General features: G+C 42.0%; 1 protein-coding gene across 1 annotated transcript in view; it reads left to right on the top strand.

Moving 5' to 3' along the window:
• Positions 1-14,494, top strand: part of PPM1L (protein phosphatase, Mg2+/Mn2+ dependent 1L) — a 346,350-nt gene that overhangs the window by 240,912 nt on the left and 90,944 nt on the right. The window lies entirely within an intron of this gene.

Here is a 14,494-nt window from a genome sequence, read left to right on the forward strand (position 1 = left end):
TCACACAGACATGTGTATGCTGAATTAACCCCTTCACGACTGGCCGATTTTTCGCTTTCCATTTTTTTTCCCGCCATTCTTTTTCTGAGAATACGTAACTTTTTTTATTTTTCAGTCAATATGGTCATGTGAGGGCTCATTTTTTGCAGAACGAGCTGTACTTTTAAATGAAACCATCAGTTTTACCATATAGTGTACTGGAAAACGGCAAAAAAAATTCCAAATGCAGAAAAATTGCAAAAAAAGTGTGATAGCACTATTGTTTTTGAGATATTTTATTCACTGTATTCACTATATGGTAAAACTGATGTGTGACTGTGATGCCTCAGGTCAGTGCGAGTTCGTAGACACCAAACATGTATAGGTTTACATATATAAGGGGTTAAAAAAAAATCGGAAGTTTGTCAGAAAAAAGTGGCGCACGTTTTACGCCATATTCCGTGACCCGTAGCGTTCTCATTTTTCGGGATCTATGGCTCAGTGACGGCTTATTTTTTGCGCCTCGAGCTGACGTTTTTAACGGTACCATTTTTGCACAGATGCTACGTTTTGATCGCCTCTTATTGCATTTTGCGCAAAAGTTGTGGCGACAAAAAAACATCGTTTTGGCGTTTGGAATTTTTTTGCCGCTACGCCGTATACAGATCAGATTGATTGATTTTATATTTTGATAGATCGGGCGTTTCTGAACGCGGCGATACCAAATGTGTGTATATTTTTTATTTTTTTTAACCCTTTAATTTTCAATGGGGCGAATGGGGGGTGATTTGAAATTTTAGGTTTTTTTTGTTTTTTTTTTTAATTTTTTAAAACTTTTTTTTAACTTTTTTTTATTTTACTAGTCCCCCTAGGGGGCTATAGTGATCAGGAATCCGATCGCTCTGATCTATCTGCTGATCACAGCTACCTAGCTGTAAACAGCAGATACGCTCACTTTCTTTTTCACTGTGCTGCGGGCACAGCGAAAGTGAAAGCAAGTCATGTGTAGTACAGGAGTCATCACATGACCCTGTGCTACCATGACAACTATCGGAAGTCACGTGATCGCGTCACGTGACTTCCAGTATCGGAAGGTAAGTAAAAGTTTACCGCGATCGTGCTTATAATGGCGCTGTCACATATTGACAGCGCCATATAAGGGGTTAAACGGCACGAGCAGATAACGATTTTGCTCGTGTCTAGCAGGCACACATCTCAGCTGTGAAAATCAGCTGAGATGTGCGCCGATCGCAGCATGCTGCTGCCAGCAGACCGCGGGCAGTATCGTTATGACCGCTAGGACGTAATTTTACTGCCCGCGGTCGTTAAGGGGTTAAACATTCTTAATTCTGCCAACTATATTCTTCCTAATGTGATACACCATTATTCTGTTATTTAACCTGTTCATTTCTTTTTTCCAGAACACTGATCTTAAAGGAAACCTATCATCAGGTTTTTCCCTTATGAGCTGCGGCCACCACCACTGAGCTCTTATATACAGCATTCTAGTATACTGTATATAAGAGCCCAGGCCGCTCTGTATAACGTAAAAAACAGCTTTATAATACTCACGGGGCAGTCCGGTCCGATGAGTGTCACTCCTCTCTTCTTGCGATCGCCATCCTTCTGCCAAGCTCCTTGTGGAAGACACGTTCTGCATCATTCACACAGAGGCCACCATTGTGCTCCTGCGTGTTCGCACTTTGATCTGCCCGGCTGATGGCAGAGCAAAGTAGTGTAATGCACAGGTACGAGGAAAGGTCAAAGACCGCATGCGCACTATAATACTTTGGACAGATTAAAGTGCGCATGCGCAGGAGCGCAATGGAGACCTCTCTGTGAATGAAGCTGGACGCGTCATGCACACGAGGCTGGGCAGGAGGACGGTGATCTCACAAGATGGAGGAGGCGCTGGACCAAGACCAGCGACACCAATCGGACCAGACCACTGTCTCCGTAGGTGAGTTTTATAAAGCTGTTTTTTACATTCTGCAGAGCGGCCTGGGCTCTTATGTACCGTATTCCAGAATGCAGTATATAAGAGCTCACTGGTGGTGGCTGCAGCTCAGAAGGGAAAAACGTGGTGATGGGTTCCCTTTAATGGCTATGGTCTGTATATAAATGTTAGAAGGAAGAGCTATCACCTGACAATTTACATTTATTTTACACCTAAAGGTTTGTGATAAAGTTAATTAATAATATTGCATATTTTCCATGAGTGCTATAGAAATATATAAGATCAATAGGCAAAGACTGGTTATGCATCATTTCCCCAATACCAAATATCTCATTGTATTGTAATAAAAGTCTAAAGATTGAAGTATACCTCCAGTGAAAGAATGAAAGCTCCACAGTGTCGTTAGACCCTTATTTATTACAGCACCTTTGTGAAGCATTTTCCCGCAAAGATTAGGGACTTCTGCTGCAGACCTCTATGTTTCCTGTTCTACTAACAAGGAGCTCTTAGCATTGCCGGCAATGTCTGCCTAGTTACAGTAGATTTGTTTCCCTATGCTTGAGTCATTGACGATGCTGCTATAATCACAAGACTTTATTAACTAGCATCTTACTTTTACAGATACATAGGCAGCTTGTAATTTCATGTTTAGGTATAATTAAGTTATTTTAGCTATATTACCTTCTTCTTCCATCTGCTCCATAGCTGATCTGACTAAGTTATTTAAGCTAATAAAAAGTTTAATGCCGTCAATATTTACATTTAATTTAGAAACTTAAATTTACACTATCCTATGACATTAGGTGAATCACTAGAAATATGCTTTAAAGAAGAACACATTTCAAAAATTTTTATCTTCTTAATATATTGCAATTACTCATTTTGCCCTTGCTATTCAGTAAATTCTTCTCTTTTCCATTAAGAGTATGACATCATGTGATTAAAAAAAATTACTAAATCCTTCTAAGCTCTATGTAGAAACTGGAAGTCTCTTTTTCCCTGCACGAGTCATCACTGCAAAAGTCAATGACAGTGGGAGGCGGGGAGCAGCTGGGTCAGGAGTTGAAGGGTTGGATGAATCATGCAGGGAAAAGTGACTTGCTGTTTGTACATGGAGCAGAGAAATTAGAAGAATTAACTGGGTAGAAAGGCAAAATTAGCAATTGTAAGTACACAGTGCCATATAATATGATACACTGACGAGTTTACCCAGAAGGATTCAGACAGTGTTGAAAGCCAAAGGTAGATTTATAAAACACTAAAAAAAATGAAAATCGAGATTTTTAGGCTCAAAACAGTAACAATGCAGTGACATGACAAGAATCTCCATAACTAATGATATGCTAAATAGTTACAAATTTACATATAATATAGCCAAGATGATTGTCTATAAAATGATGGTAGTCTCACTTTCGAAGCTATAGAGCAGAGGCCCCCATCCTTTCTGATCTCGAGAGCCAGATTGAGCTCTGAGAAAGGGTCGTGAGTCACATACAGCTTCTGCCCCCCTCACTGTAGAGATACCCAGAACCCTCATTACTGGTATAATGAAAGCCAAAGCGTTTCTACAGAAATCACAGTGATGCAATGTACCAAGATCCAGGGGTTCCTAAATGACCCCATTTAGATTTGCTCTTCTTTGTGGAGCAACTCACAAAAGTCACCATCTGGAGACCTGCTCCCCATAGCTGTTTGTTAGGCCTGGTGCTTATGCCCCAAGTTTGCAGACAGCCGCGAGCCACACATCACGGGCCAGCGAGCCACATGCGGCTCCTGAACCACAGGTTGGGGATCCCTGCTATAGAGGATAGTGAGATATGGAGCCTCAAAGTCAAAAGTTCAAAACATTGTTACCCTTTTGCTCATTGGTGTAATTGCAGTATGTTAAGAGGGAAAAAAAACTTTGAGTGCTTCTGAAAGTGACTTCTCTTAAACAAAAGACTGGTATGAGTTTGCTTATCAAGCCATATGTAGATCAATATCTTGTAACACAACCACTGATCGAGTCTGGCCAGTTATGGTCAGCATTACCGTCCATTCATTTGAAATTGCTTTTATAATTAATTGATTAAATCTCTAAATCTCTATTTTAAATTATGCAAAATTGCTGAACAGAAGATTTCAGCAATTTAGTGCGTTAAAATGCATTTGGAAATACAGTCAAATTTCAGACATAATCTGTCAAAAATAGAAAAAGACAGAAAACCACTGAAACTTGGCTCTGTAAAATAGGGCAGAAATATGATTTTTCTTTTCCAATTGCAGAAAGTTACTTCTCATTAGTAGAAGAATTGAATATAACTATATGGCAGCCAGTAAAGTTGGAGACGGCGGTTCTCTGGTGAACTTCTATTCCACCGAGGCTTTAACACATAACAACAGGCTGTGCTTTATTCTGGATTTTCTTACGTATAAGAATATTGCATTTTTAATGTGTGGATGCAGAGTGTAGCCGATTGCTCAGAGACTGAATACATCCCCCATAGGTATTTTATCCCACATTCAACAAATGCACAGAATCACAACAGACAGATAAGATTAATAGAAATCAAAAGCCACATAAAGCAGATAGAAACTAGTAAATTATGTGTTAAAGGATGAACAGACTTGCTAGATGAATGGAGAATAGATTACTGTGATGTCTGCTTTTGGTCTTCTTCAGAGATGTAGCGACTCGCGCTCTAAAAGAAGGAAGAATTCCTAAAGGCAGCAGTGAAATGGCTATGGAGCTCGGCTAACAAGACATTGGGGGAGATGAAAAGTATAACATTGTTCAAATGGGAGAAGGAAGCTACTGAAATTACTTTTATATGTTGTACTCCGTAACACTGGGCAAAAATTGAAATTTGGGGATTTTACTTATCCTGGGCTTCCTAATCACATATATTTCTGGCTCTGTAGGAACAAGGAGGACTCTTCTGGCCTACTTTCTGCGGATTGTGGCAGCCTAGGCGCCTGCTCATTTTGATTCACACCGTCCTCTGTATAAAGTATAAACTAATACTCTCTTACTTTATCCAGCAGAGTAGGTATGTAAAGCAGGGGTCTCAAATTCGGCTGAGTAGAAGGGCCGCACATAGAAAAAAAATTATTTGGAGGGCTGTATTCTTTGCTGGAACCAGTGACATTTTTAGTGATTGCATATTTTTTTCTATACACATTTGGATCACGTTTTTTGAACATTTTTCACATGTTTATTATAATAAATGTGCACTTTATTATTTCAGTTTATATATTCAAAATACTTTTTCTGGGAAAAAAAAAATCATTCTTTATTTTTTTTACATTTTACCCCTTCTTATAATAACGTTTTACAATTACCACCATATAGTAATTTTGACCAACATTTTGTAATTCTATTTCCATCCCGGTCCTCATCTTTTATTAATGTCCCTATCCTGTAGTAATGGGCCCCATCCTTGTCCTCATCCTGTCGTAATGTGCCTATATTGTCCCCTTTTAGTAATGTGTCCATATTGTCCCCTGTGATAATGTGCCCTTATTGTGCCCTTTAGTAATGTGCCTATATTGTCCCCTGTAGTAATGTTCCCATATTGCTCCCTTGCAGTACTGTCCCATCCTGTAGTAATATCCCGTTATGACATTGTTCACATACAAAAAAAAAAAAAAAAGATTTTTCTCACCTTTCCTCCTTTCCCTAGGTGTCCTCCTTACCTACCGTACTTCTTGCAGCCCGCAGGCACTTAGACCCGTGAGGGCCATGACTATTGATGTCTGGTAAATGGGGCCGCTGCCATCAGCATTATCCTACTGTAGGAACAATTTGCGGCACTGCTCTACTCACATCTTTACTAAGGCAGCCGCGCTGGCCAAACAGAATACACCCACGTTAGCTGCTGACCTCTGATTGGCCGGCGGCAGCTGCCATTATTTAAGCTTTGCAGAGGCGTGCTTCTCGGCGCAGTGCTACAAATTATACTCTCCGGAATAAAAGTGCTGACGGCGGCGGCCCCGTGTATGTACCGGGCCGCAATCATTACGGCGTCTAGGTACCTGCAGGCCGCAAGAAGCAGCCTTTGGGGCCGCCCGCGGGCCGATTGTTTGAGACCTTGATGTAAAGGATCATAACACCAGCACATGCAGGATCCTAACTATTTACATTGACATGATCCAAAGAGAGTAGTCTATTTTTTGCTTCTTCTACCATTGCCATTTTGATAGGTGCAGATCAAGGGAATGGTTAAACGCCACGCTGCCATTGAAGAAAATCGAAGACCAAATAGAGAGGAATCATGATCTTTATTCGTCAACACTGTTCAGAGATTATTCTCCTTCTTCAGCACCAAAAATCACATTGCACTTATTGGTGCCATGACTTTGTCCTGTGAACCTTGGCCATTACACTGAAGGTAGACGGCTATTTTCTCTCCGTCTGAGAAAAAAACGGTCCAACATTCTAATCAGGCTCCGACCAGAATTTAATCAGATTGGGATCAGTTTTTCTTAGAGGTGGAGAGAGAAAAAAAAAGTTTCACCACCTCCTCCATTATGTCAGTTTGTGAAAATTGGACTGCACTCTGATGTCAGCTAAATGCGGCCAATGTTTTCCACGAACCCATAGAGTTGCATTGCTGATTTTTATTCGTCAGATCAAAATCTGGTCTGTGTATGAACCATTATATCTAGCATTCTCTTACCAATGTTGAAACAGATCTCAGACCATTGATGGACAGAAAGAAAAGTAGTTACAGCATTATCAATGTATGGACAGCAAAGGATAAGATAAGAAATTACCGTATAAAAGTGCATTTCTAGAGACCAAAACTTCAGTAATTCATTTCTATTGAATCATTTAGGAGATATTACTGGGTATGGCCTCCGATACACATCCGTGCCGCCGGTACGTGTTTGGCAGTTTTTTCACGCACCGGCGGCACGGAGACACGTGGACCTATGTTTTCACTATTGTATGGACACACGTAAGTATTTTGGAATGGAACGTGTGTCCGTTCCTTACTTACGTGTGTCCGTGATTTTTGCACGCTGACATGTCCACGTATTCTCCGGCAGCACGGGTGTCACACGTCTTGCACCCATACCACACAGATGTAGTGTGGATACGGTTCCGTGTGACATGCGCCGAAGAACACGTGTCATTAATTTTAAAATAAAAAAAACAAATGCTCACCTCCACCAGCCCCGCAGATTCTACCGCTGCAAACTGTTCCTGCCAGCCGCCGCTCGTTATGAGTGTGTAAGGGAGGTGGGCGTGCTGACCCGGGCGCTGATCGTCAGCAGGGAGTGGGCGGGGCTGGAGCCGAAGATCAGGACCCTGGACAGCAGCGCGGACCACGTGAGTATGCAAATTACCTGTTCTCCGTGTGCTATCACGGATAGCACACGGAGAACACATGTGGACCACACGTACCCGAGACACGTACTTACCTCACGCAACACGCAGGGAAAATACGTGTCTCGCGGCACGTGCGTGTTTTTAACGAATGTGTGTTTCAGGCCTATGATAGAGACGCTGTTATCTGTTGTGAACTACATTCCTCTCCAAACTATTTCTCCAAATTTTACAACATATACAGTACATTAGGGTGAAGATTCTCAACCTTCTTTTTACAGAGATTACCCTCTACTTTAAGAGGTATTGGGGTTGTCCAGACTAAGAAGAAAAGTCTGCAGTTGCAGTGTATGCATTGTAAACCGTCAAAATTTACCAGACTTAACTGCAGAATTGTCTTATTAGACCTGAAAACCCCTTAAAGGGAACCTGACACCCGGTTTCTGTTGCCTAATCTGAGAGCAGCATAATGTAGAGACAGAAATCCTGATTCCAGTGATGTGTCACTTACTGGACTACTTTATGTAGGTTTGACAAAATCACTGTTCTATGAGCATTACATTATAAGTAGAGGACTAGTAAACTTGCTGCTGGGTAGTCAAGCATATTGATGATCTCGGTAACCCCACCCCCACTACTGATTAGCAGCTTTATGTGTACACTGTACCTGGGCAAACAGCTGCCAATCAGTGTTGCGAGTGGGGGGCAGAGTTATACCGAGCTCAGTATTCAAATAACTGCATGTCTGCAGCAGATAAAATTGTGATTTTATCATAATGGCAACAAGCAGCCCAATAAGTGACACATCGCTGGAATCAGGCTCCTTTTTCCTAAAATATGTTAATCTCAGATGCAGTAGTAAAAACCTGGTGACAGAGTCCCTTTAAATGTTACTGGATCCAGGACGGGATAATAGAAAATACAAAACAAAAAAACTTGTACTTGTGACCCATTGCAGCATAACTCCTCCACTCCCACACTTAGTACTGTGCCTCCTAGAATCAACTGCCTGGGCCGCCACATGCACCCTGCGGACATTCAGCAACCGCTTTGCACAGCTGTCTTATTCACAAAATGACTGCTGGTGGAGGTGTAGACTGTGTCCTGTGGTGGGCTTCCCAGGATACAGCAAAACCGTGAGCAAGGAAAACAGCTAAACACCAATCTTGCTAAAGGAACTAGTTACTAATCTACTTGTATAAAAAGCTTTTCCAATAACAGAAGAAAGATCCCGAATAGATTCACATCCCCCCAGTCATTGCTGACCAAGACCACTGTGCCGTACAACTCAGCAGGCCCAGATGTAGTCACTACATTACTATAATTTGCCTAATAGTACACCTGCCTAGTGTGGTAGCCAAGAAGTTAATCTAGAGTAAGGGAGTAATAAATTGGTGATGACGCACAGCATATCACAAACAACAAAAATTCTAAATCTCCCTTTTCTACCACCCTGTAGATAACTCACCTAAGAAATGTTCAATATGGCGTTGTGTAACTTCTCTACAGCTGTAGTCCCACTATGGGCACCCATACAATCCATAGCCTTCATCTACTGGTCTAAGTTTGTGAACTGCTGTGAACCTATATTCTTGTAACGTGCCACGGAGCTATAGCCAAGGGCGAGCACTGCATCGTTACCACCTTGTCACGCTACATAGACCATAGGGCTCTTTGGGTCATAGGTGTGTGTGTTGATGTTTCTGTAAAGGAGACCTCCATGTTCACTTCTGCCATGCCAAACACATCACCAGCTTCCTTGGACCCCAAGAGGAGGAAACCCCAATATGAATCTGTCCTGCAAACTCAGCACACTAATTTTTAAGGCTGTGTTGCTGCTTGTGAGTGCTAAAGTGCCCCTACTCGCCCACTGTAGGTTTTTTTGCAGTTTGTGCTTCCTTAGTGCTTTTCACACACACACACACACACACACACACACATACACACATACACAGTCTTTCTTTCCGTGTTATAGAGGTGTTCTACCTCTTCATAGCTCACAGTATAAACCCTATCTGAAGTTCTACAAGAAACTGCCCCTTTCCCTCCATGCTAACCCCTCCCCTGTGGGCTAGTCCCAATATTAACTGTCTCTGACCTTGCTGCTGGGTTGGCTTAACCTTTTACCCAGTTCTATGTCAATATTACAATACCTTACCAACACTGCTATGCATTACACTTTCTATCTTATTCTAATACACATTCATTACATTATCAACACTACTACATCTTATACATTACTACACATAACTATCACAGCATACATTATACAGGAACATATTACATTTCACAAGTTACATAAGACGCAGGGCCTTTACAAGACAATAAAGCGATTGGTGTCTTCAGGGGCAGGAACATGACAGCCACAAGTCCACCACTGTTACAGAGGAGCATGTGAGCAGAGAAGTCCATAAGCCTCCTCCAATGCAAAAACAAAAGTGATGAACAAATTGATGAGTACTTAAAGATGTTTTCCCACTAACAAAGTTAATTTTAATCTATAGATCTTGAAATAATAATAATAATTTCCACAATCGGATGTGTTTAAAAAATGTTCCTGTGCTGAGATAATCTTATATACTGTATATGTCCCTGCTCTGTACTGTGTAATGGCCGTGTCTGACTGTACAGGGACATGGTCTGATGATGCCACAGCTCCCAGGCAGGGGAGGATGTAGTGACGTATACAAACATTACACACGGGTTTGGAAATTATTCTTTCTTTGAGGTACAACATTTAAAAATGGGCAGGGAAATGTTTTACCTTTAAAAATAATTAGCTATAATCCTGTGTTGTGCTGTTTCCCTCTTTTGCATCTCCCCATCCCAGGAGCTGTGGTATGATCAGACCATGTCCCTGTGTTGGATTGCTACCTCAAATAGGTGGCACTAGAGTTTGTCTGCTTCCTCACTGAAGAGACAATTTGCCTGTACGGTCAGACAAGGCCATTACACAGTACATAGCAGGGACTATATCTCAGCACAGGAACACTTTTTTAATCACATCCAATTGTGAAACTAATTATTATTCCAAGATTTATTGATTAAAAAAAATAACTTTGTTCATGGGAAAAGCCCTTTTAATTTGGTTTGCTATCCAAATGTCTAATGCGGGCTTTACACGAGACGAGCTATCGTGCGATGCATCGTCGGGGGCACGGTTTTCGTGACGCACATCCGGCATCGTTCACGACGTCGTCTCGTGTGACACCTCCGAGCAACGCAATATCGCTCACAAATCGTGAGTCGTGTACTCGTCGCTCAGTTTTAAAAAATTGTTTAATTAAAATGGTGCCGGTTGTTCATCGTACCCGGGGCAGCACACATTGCGCCGTGTTACACCCCGGGGATGATGAACACAGCGTCCCGCGGCACCCGCCGGCAATGCAGAAGGAAGGAGGTGGGCGGGATGTTTATGTCCTGCTCATCTCCGCCCCTCCGCTTCTATTGGCCGACGGCTGTTTGACGTCGTTGTGATGCCGAACGTCCCTCCCCCTTCAGGAAGTGGATGTTCGCCGTCCACAGTGAGGTCGCTCAGCAGGTAAGTATGTGTGACGGGGGTTTCACGATTTTGTGCGACACGGGCAGCGATTTGCCCGTGACGCACAAACGACGGGGGCGGGTACGATCGATCGTGAAATCGCACGATCGGTCGACTCGTGTAAAGCAGGCATTAGTATGGCTCTCCAGACCTGGAACATAAGTCTAGGGTGAAAAAAGTCATCTCACCTTATAGTTCTCGGCTTAGTTCTTCCAGTCCAGTCTTAAATCACAGGTAGCCAATCTTTTCATACTAAATGTCCCATTGGATCTTCAGCACCCACTAGCTCTAACAAGATCATATCGGCATTTTACTGTATTCATGTGAATCGAATTACAAAGAATTCTGATTCTGATGTATTTGAATTTTTTGTGAAATTGGAAGAAAATGATTCCGTTTACCTCAAAGTAATTTGCCTTCTAAAAAATCAGCTTTTCCACTATCAGTGTTTTCCAGTTGATGGAGGCTGATGGATAGGCTTGGTCACATGCTCCTCCATCAGCAGCCATTTTAAAAGTAGCAGGACTGAGGAGGCGTTTTTAAAAAAGGCTGCACTAACAGGTTAAGAAGGAAAACCAGTATTAGTTATATATCAGTAAGTGACACAAATTTGTGACTTTTAGGGTATGTGACCACGATCAGGACTCACTACGTTCTGGACGCAGCAAGTCCTGACCTGCGGGGCCACGTGTCTCCTCCACAGGAGAGCGCAGGAGACCACAGATGCTTGTACCCACGATCAGGGTTCAGTGTGCTGAGGTCTCTCGCTTGTGTTCTTCCTACCGAGGACGCATGCGAATCCACAGCAAACAATTGACATGCTGCGTTGTGGAAAGCCACACCGCAGGTCAGTGTTTGCTGCGAAAAAAACAAGCTCAGTGGGCACAGGATTTCTAGAAATTCCATCCATTATGCTTGTACTGTACAACGCAGCGTTTTGGACGCAGCTGAAGCATGCTATGTCCAAAATGCAGCAAACACTGATCGTGGGCACGCACCCTAAGAAATTTCAGCAGATAAAGTATACAACCGTTTTAATTTAAAATCCTCATTTTTTTAAAAAAAAAATCCCATCATCATATGTTTTGCATGCAGTACCAATTCACATGGGGCACTGTGCATTTCTCAGTGAAGTGAAGAAATCTCTAGCAATTATAAGGGCTTGGGGCATCCTGTCCCAACACCTTCAGTTTAGCTGTCACTTCTTTATACCTGATTCTGGGAAACCTGGGAGACATTTATATTACAACTTTTCTCACAAGATAGGTGGACAGAAGACAAAATAACCAACAACAACCTGACAAATGTATTAAATGTCAAGCTAGAAAGTGATAGAAAAGGTGGCACAAATACTGTATATGCTGTCAAAAGTTTTATTTTCTGACTTAAAGGAGTATTCCCATATCCAAGAACCTATCCTAATATGTAGTAAGTGTAATAAAAATAATAATTATATTAGCAAATACCTCCAATTAGAAGTGTAATATAGTTTTTCTGATTTACAATGTCACTTACCTCATGTGCAGGGCATTGCAGGACCTTAGGTATCCATGTTTACGACCACACATATAGTGGCAGTTAGTTAATTGCTAGTGGTCATAACCATGGATACCTAAGGTCCTGCAATGCCCTGCACATGATGTAAGTGATGTAGTGAATCAGGAGAACTATACTACATTTCTAATTGGAGGTATTTGCTAATATTATTATTTTTACACCTACTACATATTGATATAGGATCTTTCAGATGGGAATACCCCTTTAAAGACAGACGAAAATGTTCCAATTTACAGGCGTTTTACATGAAATGCCAGCCTTAATCTTGCCCTGTGTTTATTGCCATATGGAGATCCTTACTTTGACTTTTCAGACTTGGTAACCATATGCGACAGAGATCATTGCACAGATTTCAATATGACCCTATATGCGGAAATAATAAAAAAAGATTAAAGTATTCATTGCTGTTACTTTCCCAAACAGAGCTGTGGAAAGGCAGAGAGATTTCATTTTCTGTGGCAGCATGGAGAAAACAAAGGCCTATTATCTGGATAACTAATCAGGACTCTGCTCAGGTGAATCGGAGCTGTCAGTCCGCTATGTGCATGTCACTTCAATCAAGTCATTTATTGTTTAGTACAAGAGCAGTAAATGATGCCATCTCATTTTCTAATTCATATGTGAATATCAGAGCAAAATGGATCCCAAACCAGTCCAGATGCCAGATATCACAATGACTTCACACATATAACAGAATCCCAACATATAATTAGCCCTACATGAACTTATTATCACAAGGCACTATGAGGATAGCGAGAAACAGGGGCCCCTAAGCTGACCCTCAGACTATGGGGCCCTGTGTTATCCCTATTCTCAAGAGATACCCCTAATGGGGGGGGATGTCTGAGTCTACTTCCTGGTCCTACTCCTGACCAGATCTTATACCCCCTGATCTTATCTTATACCCCCCTCTGACCTGATCTTATACTCCTTCCACCGAGGGGGGTGGGACAGGAGTGTATTTTAATTCACAGAAATAGGCAAACAGGTGAAACCAAAACTCTGTAAAACAGCACGCACACAGAGGTATAAGACAAGAAGAGATTAGCAAGAAAACAAGAGCAGGGTGGAAACAACAAGACCGAGGGTAACTCCACAACAACACCAAGCACAAAACAACTCTTTCTCTAGTTTGGGATACCACAACTCACAGACCAACACAGCATAAACTATAGTCGGCGTGGGTGGAAAATCTCTTTCAACCTAAGTATGTGAGGTGCAGATGTGATTGGTTTCTTTACAACATGTGATCCCAGAAGCCTAACAAGCAGGGGTAGCAGAGGTTTTCTTGCTAGTTTGTCTATGACTGAGCACACTGCTGGTTGACTCCCGTGTATGAATGTGTAGCTTAGAAACACCAGAGAAATCATCAGGCGTAGTGTCAGAATCTGCAATGTGAACAGCGTGTAATGCTGCCATGACAGTGGGTGACTTTTGTGTAAAACTACATGTGACATTTATGTTGTGGAATTGAATTGTGCTAATGGCTGTTAAACCACTTACATTACTTTTCTCTGTGTGTAGTTTGTTTTTGTTTCTTGTTTGTTTTTTTTTAATATCCCTCATGTGTGATGTGTGTTATATCTGAGGATCATTTATGATCAAGTTCCCACAATAAATTTTTGGTGAGTTTTTGTCACTTGTTATTTTTGCAACACAAAAAACACAGCATCTCACTGTTCCAGCAAAGTAGATGGGCAGCTTTATTTAAAACATGACATACCAAAAATATACAATACACTTGGTGTCAAAGGCAATTAAATTGTGAACCCTTTGTTTTACCCTAACTCTTTTTAACTAAAGGCCCCATCACACACAGCGAGATCGCTAACGAGATCATTGCTGACTCACAGTTTCTGTAACGCAGTAACGATCTCGCCAGCGATCTCGTTATGTGTGACACCTACCAGCGATCAGGCCCCTGCTGGGAGAGCGCTAGTCGTTGCCGAATGGTCCGGATCATTTTCTTCAAAGGCGATTTCCTGCTGGGCAGGACGCATCGCTGTGTTTGACACCTACCAACGACCTCCTAACACGGTCCCAACGCCCGCCGAGATCGTTATACAGGTCGCTGATCGTTACTGCGTCGTTGGTAAGGTCTGACTGTGTGGCATCTCATCAGCGACCTCCCAGCGACTTACCAGCGATC

Source organism: Anomaloglossus baeobatrachus, chromosome 3 (genome assembly GCF_048569485.1).
Source record: "Anomaloglossus baeobatrachus isolate aAnoBae1 chromosome 3, aAnoBae1.hap1, whole genome shotgun sequence".
In the NCBI taxonomy this organism is placed as follows: domain Eukaryota; kingdom Metazoa; phylum Chordata; class Amphibia; order Anura; family Aromobatidae; genus Anomaloglossus; species Anomaloglossus baeobatrachus.